Below are 10,970 nucleotides of genomic sequence, written 5' to 3'. Positions count from 1 at the left end.
GTGGCCTTATAAAAAATAAGAATTTCTCAATCTCAGAGCCTCATCTTGCACATTCTAACTTCTACACTATGAATATGCTACTTTTGTACATCTAACCAAGCTTCCTTTATAGCCAGCTAAGACACAAGTTGGCTAGTCAAATAATAATTATAATTTAGGAGCATAATTGGAAGAGTAAACAAAAAAACCCACACAAATGGTCATATAAGCCACACACACTTGAAGGTAGGTCTACATGTGTTAGGAGTTGGCTCCTAACTGTCAAAGATACCATGTAAGAAATTGAAACCATACTAATTGGATCAATATGTTACGCGAGGTGGAAACAACAAGAAAATAGGACTACAAAGTTTAGCACAAAACTCAAGAAATTTACAACATAAGAATTTGTACACTTAAGACAAGGATCTAGGATAGGTCCTCCACATGATGACAACTATCCATAACATGAAAATAAAAGTAGCAATGACTACTTTGTGAACAATAGACTGATATAGAAAATTGTAAATATTTTTGGTTGATGCAAGATTTCTCAAAGATCCAAGATGCTCCTACATCACAAAGTATGAAGAAAAGTGGTAGAGAGAAGTCACAACTAAGGAATTAGAAAATGTGTTGAGGAGAAGCTAATGAGCCAAACAACACAAGTGTGATCATGTGCAAGAGAAAGCACATCCAAGTGCACAAGTGATAATGTCTAAAGTTACAGATCCAAGAGAATGTAGATCATAGTTCCAGACAGGTCGAAATAGCTGAGGAAGGGTATATTTTCAAGCTAAGTGTAGTAGCTACTTTGGTAAATCATTCCATGTCATTTATCAATCTCTATAATAGTAAATCTCATCAATCATGGACCCTAATTGGTTCTTTGTATTAAATCCCCTAACAGGGTGACACATTAACTTGTGTTTAGAAGTCCTTTAACCAAGCTTCTCCTAACTAGGAAAGACTTTCATAGGTCTCATCCAAATCCCTTAATAGGGTGGTGTTGTGGTTTCACAACACATGCCTCATTTTTCCTAGAAATGGGGACCCCCTACTTTATTTTTGGCTTTTTGGATCCCTAGTCTGGGGTCCAAGTCTTTTTCTAGTTTTTTTTTAAACCTAATCTAGGTCCTAGTTTGAAAACCCAATCTTCGAAAGTCAAGTTTCTAAGCGACAAAGTTTTTTTTTTGCAAAATAAAAAGGTGCACCAGTGCACCTAAATAGATGTGCTAGTGTGCCAAAGTAAGAAGAAAAGGACATTCACCTTTTTTGATGTCTAGATGCGTATCTACACACTTGCACAACACCATGAGGTGCACCTTATCACCCACAGACCAACATTAAACACATCAGCACACCTCCTTCTCTATGAAATCCTAAGTAACAAAAAACTAAAAAAACTAAAAAACATAACAAAATCACAAATCTTAGGTGCACATCAGGGCACCTAATTAGGTGCACTATTGTGCACCTTAATTTGTTTCATCCTTTGCGCTAAGTATGATATAGGGTGCACATCAGCGCACCCCATGAGGTGCACCAAGTGCTCATTTTTTCTATATTCTAGGGTCAAATTGGATTTATTTGGGTGTTTTAAACAGTTAGGGTTTTCTTGTGTTTTGTGTCATCATTATGGTTTTTCTTAATTAAGCATTTTCATCTCTTCAGACTAATCTTTGCTTCTTTTTGTAGGTAAAAAAGGCATCCTTAACTTGTCGAGGTCATAACTTTTGACCTAGAGCTCGAAAATCAAAACCGTTTACATCATTGGAAAGAAGAACTAAAGATCTAATTTCAATCCCTAAAATAGGAGCCTTTGGCTACCTAGTTTTAGGGACTGATGAAAGTTTCAACTTGAAATTTTGAGTAGAAGACCTCTAAAAAGCCATATAAAAATGCCTAGAAAATCTTGTGAAAAAGTTTCAAACATTTGATCATTTTGGATAATTTGGATCATGTGGTCTCTCATCGGGAAGGATAGGGTAGTTGGAGAGAAGAAAAGATCAAAGATACAGAGGTTGGACACATGAACCAGAACATGTTCCCCATCTTATGCAATGACAAGATTCAACACAGGTGCCTCAAAATTTCAAGTAGAAGAAGCAGAAGGAGTTCAAATGTATGCAAGTTTTATGGCTATAAAGAGGGTATGAATCATCAAAGGAATCTAAGTGTACTTTTTTAAAGGTTCAAAAATATTTTTGAAGAAGTTTCTATTAATGAAGACATCCAGTAGGCCTTCAAGACAGAAGAAGCTTTTCTAGAACTCGATGCCAAGCTCGGGGATTTTGCTGAAACCTATATAGAGGTAGATAATTACAGGAAAAAGGTCAAAGATAAATGTAATGCCTTGGCTTTATAATATGTGGTTAAGGTCACTAAGATTATTGAGAAATTCAAGGGCAAACACTTAGACATAGCTCTGGTATGAAGGGGAACAAAACCCAGAAGCCAAAATTTCATTTTTGGCACTAAGTAAAATTTTGCATTTTTGGACCTTCGAGGTGCATAGGTGTGTAGGAGCACATTTTGTGCAGGTGTGCATTTTCAGTAGGTGTTCATTTTTAGCAAGTGCACATTTTCATGTAGGTGCACTTTTCTAGAGGTGCGCCAACAATTAACTACCGATTTCAAAAATAGATCTTTCCATGCATCGAAAATGCATTCTGACAGTAGTTTAACTTTGACGGATGCCCAGTGAAGGATGAGCTTCTATTTTTCATACTTCCAAACACTTCTACATCAATTGAAGGCTTTCTCATTCTTTTTTCTCTCATAAATTCTTTTTTTTTTACATGTAAAGGCTCATGCATCCAATTAATGAATATAAAATGGATGGAGTCCTACTAAGCACTAGTTAGATAGTTAGTTTGTATATAATTAGTTTGTTTTATTAATTTTAAAAGCATATTATTTCAGAGAGATCTCTCACTCTCAACACAACTTGAGGAGATGATTTCTTATAAATACCATATTGTAATATGTAATGAAGGTCACCGTTATTTTGCAATAAAATTATGCTTTTGGTGTTCGCATTTGGAGTGTAGTAATTCTTGCCTGAATGTGTCATATTTTTTTGAATTTTGTTCATGGAAATGTGATTCAGTCAAAGGTTTATTTCTTTGTTTCTGTTTGTGTGATCTTTTAGTTTTGGTGTTTGCTATGGTATTAACGAATTCCATTAATGTAACTAGCTTGAGAAGAAATCATCGAATTGTGCTTGCATAATTCTCTGTCTCGCATGAGTGCACTTTTTGTGGCCTTGTGATTTGATGAAGAGTGAAATATCATATGATTACTAACTTTCTCACCGATGATTACATCAATGGAATTGAGGAAGTGTTGCTACTACTTTCATTTGTTACCTATCGATCTCTTCGAAAGCTTAACTCACAGACATGTTCTTTTTTGTAGCTTATGTCCATTAGGATTTCAATTTCACATTATTTATTTTAAATTTCATGTTATTTTCTTTAAAGTTTTTTTTAGTTGCTTTATTAACCCCCCTGTTAGAATAGGATTTCATACTAGTTGCACTGTTAGACTGCATTCATAAAAAACATAAAATCACAAAAACATTGTTCTTTTAGTGTTATCTTTGAAACAGTGTGCAGATTCTTCATTTCATTCGAAATCAAAATGAACCATCAAAGGCCTCCTCATGAACATTCACATTTATCTTCAAGTAAGTAGATTCCAATAGGTCACATGATTGCCTAGAACCTTGGAGTTGATTCACAAAATCAACTTTTCAAGAGAGCAAGAATTCCTACTGTTAAGCATCATGCAAAACAATAACTCAACAGTAAGCATCTACAAAATCTTTATCATCTTCAGATAATCCCTTAAATACTTCCATCCCTTTAATTTGCAACTATATCTTTTGTATGGCCAACGCTCTCCTACTCAAAGCATCTGCTACCTTGTTCGTAGCACCCTTCTTATGATTAATGGTGAAAGCGTATGATTTTAGATATTCTATGCATTTAAGGTGTTTTTCACTCAACTTATCCCACTTGTTAAGGAAACTATGGGCATGGTTGTTAGTGTACACTATTAATTCTTTAGGCAAGAGATAGTGCCTCCATTTCTTTAGAGCTTGAACCATTGCATACAAATCCAAGTCATAATTTGAATACTTTTGCTTGGCTTTATTCAACTTCTTAGAAAAGAAGGCCATGGGGTAATCTTCTTGGCTTAACATAACCCTTATTGCCAACTTACAAGCATCACACTCTAGTATAAACATTTTTGTTAAAATTGAGAAATCTTAGGGAAGGAAACTCTACTACCTTTTTCTTTAACTATTCAAAACCCTCATCATCTTTCCTAGTCCATGGAAACTGATATTTTATGCCACCGTTAATGATATTCAAAATAGGAACATAAATGTGACTAAAACTCCTTATAAACTTCCTATAGATGGAGGCTAACCCATGGAAACTCATGACATCTTCCATTATCCTAGAAGTAAGCCAACTAATTATAGGCTCTACCTTAGCAAGATCCATTTTTAAATACCCTTGAGACAGTAAAACACCAAGATAAACTTATTTAGTTTTAAGGAAATCACTCCTCTCCAAGTTGATCATTAGGTTCTCTTAGTGAAACTTCTTTAAAACAATGTCCAAATGCTTCAAATGCTCTTCTTTTGTCCTACTAAAAATTAGCATGTCATCAAGATAAAAAATTATAAATTTCCTAATAAATTAAACCAAGATCTCATTCATTAGCCTCATAAAAGTACTAGGTGCATTTGTGAGACCAAAAGGCATGATCAATCATTCATACAATCCCTCATTGTTCTTAAAAATTAATTTCCATTCATCCCCTTATTTAACCCTTATTTGATGATGTCCTAATTATAAATCCACTTTGGAGAAGTAACATGATGCTGGTCCAAACATAGCTCAATATACTTGGGGAGGGGGGTGTGGTGGTGAATCAATATACTCACTAGACTCAAATTTTTACCTTATGTCACACTTCACACTAGTCTATAGGTTTTTGCCAGCTATAACTTAACCAATCAAGATTAAGTAAAAAAAAAGAGCATGAACATAGAAACACATATATAATATTTATCTCATGGAAAACCAACTAGGGAAAAAACCATGGTGTGTGAGTTGATCCTCAAAAAGATTGTACAATCCTAAAGTGTGCCCAGTCAAGAGCTTATCTTTGTTAAAATATTTACAAAGATACTATTAGGTGCCACCTGTTGAATTGTCATTTTACATGATGCTTAATGGTAGGAATCCTTTTGAGCTCCTCTCTTGAAAAGCTAATTCGAGGATCAACTCCAAGGTTTCGGGCGATCTTACGACCTACTAGAATCTGCTCAGTTTAAGATAAATGTGAATGTTCATGAGGAGGCCTTTTCTAGTTCGATCCAATCTTAGATCAAATGAAAAATCTGCTTGTTGTTTCAAAATTAACCACAAAAAAAAGATATATTTTTGGTATTTTCTATTTTTAAATGAATGCAATCTAACAATGCAACTAAAATGAATTGCTAAATTAACAAGGGGTTAATAAAGAAAATAACATGAAATTGAAATCCTAATGGACACAAGCTATAGGAAACAACATGTTTGTGAGTTAAGCTTTCAAAGAAATCGATATGTAACCAATGAAAATAGGAGCAACACTTCCTCAATTCCACTGATGCAATCATTGGTGAGAAACTTAGTAATTGCATGATATTTTACCGAGGTAGATACATTAGCAAAATTCGTCAAAATCGTAGCAAACACCAAAACTAATCAATCGCACAACCAAAAATAAAGCAATAAACCTTTGGCTCAATCACAATTCCATGAACAAAATTCACAAAAATATGACACATTTAGGCAAGAATGACTACAATTCAAATGCGAGCACAAAAAGAATAATTTTATTGCAAAATAATGGTGGCCTTGAATACATATTACAATGGAGTATTTATAAGAAATCATCTCCTCAATTTGTGTTGAGAGTGAGAGATATCTTCATGCAATAATATGGTTTTAATTTAATAAAACAAACTAATTATAAACAAACTGACAATCTAACTGATGCTAAGCAAGACTCCATCCATTTTATATTCATTAATTGGATGCATGAGTCTTTACAAGTCAAAAAAAAAAGAAATTATGAGAGAAGAAAGAATGAGAAAGCTCCAAGTCGAAGTGAAAGTGTCTAAGAGTGCTAAAAATGGAAGTTGATCCATCATAGGGTGTCTGTAGGAGTTAAACTATTGTCAAAATACGTTTTCGATGCATGGAAAGATCTATTTTTGAAATTGGTAGTTAATGATCTGTGAAACTTTATCAAAAATGTGCATCTGTAGAGTTACGGACCTATGGAGTTGTGCACCTCAAAATGGTCCAAAATCCCAAAATTTTATTTAGTGTCAAAATTGAAATTTGTGCATCTGGGTTTCGTTCTTCTTCGTTCCAAAGCTATGTTTGGATGTTTTCCTTTGAATTTCTCTATAATTTGAATAATTTTAGTCACATCCAGTCAATCCAAAGCCTCATATTTGTCCTTGACCTTTTTTCTAAAATTGCCTACCTCAATTTAGGTTTCAACAAAATCCTCGAGTTTGGTATCCAATTCTAACAAAGCTTCTTTAATTCTGAAGGCTTGTTGGATGTCTTTGTCATCAACAACTTCCACAAAAATCCTCCTAAAATTGTCTACCATTGTCTCTTCAGGTAATAACTTTTCTCATTCCTCATCTTCAAAAATATCCAAGCATGCATCGCTATAGTGTCTCTTTGCTTCCAAAATTGGCTCTTGGGCTTGGTCCTTGAGCCGATGAATCTCCTCATGTAATGTTTCCATTACTTTATTGCTATTGGCTATTTTCTCTATCCAATCATCAATCATATCCAACTCTTCCCCTATATATACATCAATCAAAATATGGTACCTTTGCCCCTTTATGTCTTGCAAAGTTTGTAAATCCTTACTCTCGGCCCTTACTTCATCCATAATGTTGAAGTCTTGCTTCAAAATTGCTACAATTTTATTCACTTTCTCCTATGTAGGATGCAGTAACCTCAAATTTCCTATAATAATCAAAATACATTTCTCCTCAAAACTTTCCCACCACTGCTAATAGGCTTTCAAAAATGAATCCATATGCATAGCTCCCCCTTCTCTAAGAAAAATATTCAATGTTTCCTTAGGGTGCTCAGGATCAACAGGACCAACCACTTCGGCTAAATATCCCTTCAAAATCTTGATCTGCCTTTGAAGTATTCAAAGTTCAACCTCTTCTTGCTCCATACTCTTGAGGATTTCTTTGACTCCCATTGTGACCATCAATCAGGTTGTATCCCATGTAGGTCTCCCAAGCATGGTCTCCTTCAATTGATAATCTTGGGGACCAAGGCTTTCTACATTTGTGTCCTTAGGAGGAATGACCACTTTCACGAATAACTCCTGGTTCTGTGTATTGGTGACAAATGCCAATGGTCTTGCCTCATGTGATAGGGACTCAAGTTTATTCAAAATCTCTACTATCTCAAAAATGTCTTCCTTCAATTCCTCATTATTTCCTTTTGGAGCCATCTTGGGATGTGCTCGATTGAAGACCTTCTTCTCGAGGATGAAGGGGTGTGTTCTACTACCTCATTCCCCTTATTACTCCTCCTCAGAGTTGTTTCCCTCTATGAGGGTTCTTCTTCTACGGTCTCAATCTTAGTTGACCCTACAACTTGCACCTCAGTTTCTTGGGAAGGTGGTTGAGAATATTCCACCATTTGTCCCTCCTTTGACACTTCAATTATTATTTTTTGTTGAGCTTCCTCACTTATGATGGTTCCTTCTGAATCTATTCCTATTCTGAACTAAACCCTTATCTACCACCATGACTTGTGGTGGAGATGGGGGAGTAAGATCAGGACCCTATGAATTTGGTTGCATCTATGTCTAGTCTTCCTATTGAAGTTCACCTGTAGGGGTATCCCTGATCTTATCCCCAACTAGTTAAGTACCGATGGGCATAAAATCAAAATCTAATATTTCAAAAATGTCATCACCTTCTTCACTCTGCTCATCCACTCATTATTGCACTTCATCTTTCAAAGAAGAGACTTCCAAGGGTCCTACTGGGGTGGATGGAAATATGCCTGTGGTACTTTTTCTCCCTTCTTGCTTAGTGGCTTTGGCTAGCCAGGTTCTTTTCTGCAAGGGTAGCTGCTCTTCTTCATTAGTCTCCTCTTCTTCTTCCTCTTCACCTTCTGGAATGGTCTCAGGAACAGACAAAAAAGGCACCATTCTCCTAGTTACCCTTTTCCTTTTCTTCATTCATATTTTGATCCTCTTTTGTTTTGTGGAGGCAAAAGAGGATGTTGGCTCTTCTTGTGAAGGAGGAATGGAAACTTGTTGACTCTCTCCCTCTTCTAATTAGATAGGCACAAAGGGAGGTAATTGAGGGTCATCTTGGACTTGGGAAGCACTAGTATCCTTAGACCCTTGTACACTCTCTTCTTGTTGTTGGGGAGATACTTGCACTTCATCATGTTCTATTTGAATCCTTTGAGGGGAGGTCCTCTTCCTTTTATTCTTTCCCTTCCTCTCTAGAGGATGATAGTATCCAACTAGGTGATCAAGTTGGTATACTATCTCTAGCCTGATGGGAGACTGGGTTGCAAAGGTAGGAATTTTAACTTTCCTCCCTCTACCTTTCTCAAGGCAGGCTTGAGCGTGGAAGATCATAGTGTTAGGAATTGGATCAAGTTGAAAAGGTTTTTTGATCCAATCCTTCATCATTCTAACGACATGCCTTGCCTAATGATTAATATCATCACCCTCCTCCTTGTCAACCTTGGCATTCATGATGGGCCTCTCTCCTATTTTGTTCGAGTTGAACAGGGAGTGTAGGAGCTCCCATGAATCATGTTGCCTTATTTCCTCTGGGATGTCCAACTTGAGAGCCTTCTCTACTAGATACAAAGTCATTCTAGAATAGTCCCTTATGTGGACATCATAGTCATTTGTGGCATTCATCCAATAATCTTCTATGGCATCTTCATGATGGAACTCCTCGCCGAAAAAACTCTCCACTCTCCCAATATTATCAAAATAGAGCCTAGGGGAATTGTACTCCTTGAGGGGATAATTCTCCCATTCCCACTCAAAGGATGGAATATCTTGCTTCCATTTGACCTAATATGGTCCAATGATTAGGAGCCATGCCCAATAGGGTCTCCTTTTTCTTTTCACCCTCTCATATGTAGATTCAATTTGCCGAGCAATTTCCACTAACACTAATTTTTTGCTTGGGGGAGCTTCTTGGGGTTGACAGTGGCACCAGCTACTCGCAAATATGTGAATGTCTTGAATTAGATGAAGTAGGTCCTGAGAGCTATTATCTATGCTTTTTCCTTATTGGATAACCTCTTTGCATAATCTCCTTCAATGAATCGAATGACCACAAAGATGAATGCGTCATTCATGATTCTATATTCCTTGCTTTGTGTTGAGCGCTTCTTCCTTACCAATTGAGGGTAGACAATGTAAGGCCAAGCATTAGGATCTTGCATACTGCCTCTCTTGTACAAACCAAGGTAGTTTTTCACCCTTTTTGTAAGTAGATATATCATGTAATAAGTCATATGGAACTTCTTCTTCTCCTTAGCTGCTCCCAATTGCTCACACAAGTTCTCACTTAGTGTGGTGGCCTAGTCTAGTGGCATCCTTGCCATCTTGATCATCTCAATGAAGTTCACCATGAAAGCACTGAGGTGGCCAACTACTAGTAAACCCATGACTCTGCTCAAAAGGATGATGGAATATCAAATGTTGTCTTTCATGTATTCCCTAGTCATGTTCACTTTTCCTGTGACCCTGCCCAAAGAAGTTTTATCAATGAGATATGAGGACTGGATAATTTCTGTCACCTCTTTTTGGTGTTCCCTTTACCATCTCTCTGCCGCTTCATAGGAGAGTCTGATGAATTGATCCACCCTTGGGAGATGGAAGACCCTTTCAATGTTATCGAGTTGTAGGTCCAGTACCACTTCTCTAGTTACACTTTTGACCACTCTCTCTTTAGGAACAAAATGTTGCAAAAATGTCATGATCAATTCTATTGATTGCATTGATATGAGATGTGAAGCTATGCTTACCAACCCAAAATGGATCAAGGTGGATACCAGAGCTAACCTTTCAGTAGGTTTATTGTAGATTCTAAGGAACTCTCCCAAGTTTGTATGCCCCAAATCAGTATCTTTGTTCTTTGCATGATCATCATGGAACCTCGATTTTGATGGTACGCCTTGGAACTTGAATACAATGGGCTTTGGTGCCATTTTCTCTCTAGATGTGGATGCCATAATATCTACACGACATGAGAAAAAAATAATTATTAGTTTGAAATAATGAAAACTTAGAAAAAAATACAAAAGCATTAAATTTCCTTAATTAATTATTGAAAAAAATAAATAAATAAGGTGCATTTTACTAAGGCATGGATGTGTGTGTACAAGATGAGGGTGTGCGAGCATGATGCACACATGGTAGACAGCACGATGCATGGACGCACACATGGGCGTGTGGCACTTTGTGGTGCAATGGCACAAAACACACAATGTTTTGTGTTTGGCACTGTGCGAAATGCACAATTATGGGCACATGTGCATGAAGGAGTTTAGGCGTGTGTGCGTAGGGTAAAGTCTATGGTGTAAAGCACATGACATGAGTGCAATACCAAGTGTGGGCATGAGCATGGTGCAGAGCGCGCGTAAGCACAACACCAAGCTTGTTCAACAAACTACGCTCACCTCTTTTGTTGATCTACTTCGGTTAGGAAGGTGAGCGGAAAGAATACCAAAAAAATTGCAAGGTGGGGGCTTTATAGCCATGCCCACTAATGTGGGGCACAACACGTGCCTAGCACAAGCACACAGGTGTGCGTCGTGCACCACGTGGGTGGGGCGCAGTGCAAGCCTAGCGTAGGTGCATGGGTTTGCGAGTATATTTTTATTTTTATT

The sequence above is a fragment of the Cupressus sempervirens genome, chromosome 1 (assembly GCF_028749045.1).
Source record: "Cupressus sempervirens isolate cs-2001-9-10 chromosome 1, ASM2874904v1, whole genome shotgun sequence".
Lineage (NCBI taxonomy): Eukaryota > Viridiplantae > Streptophyta > Pinopsida > Cupressales > Cupressaceae > Cupressus > Cupressus sempervirens.
The sequence above is the reverse complement of the archived record's forward strand: the minus strand, read 5'-3'. Positions refer to the sequence as shown.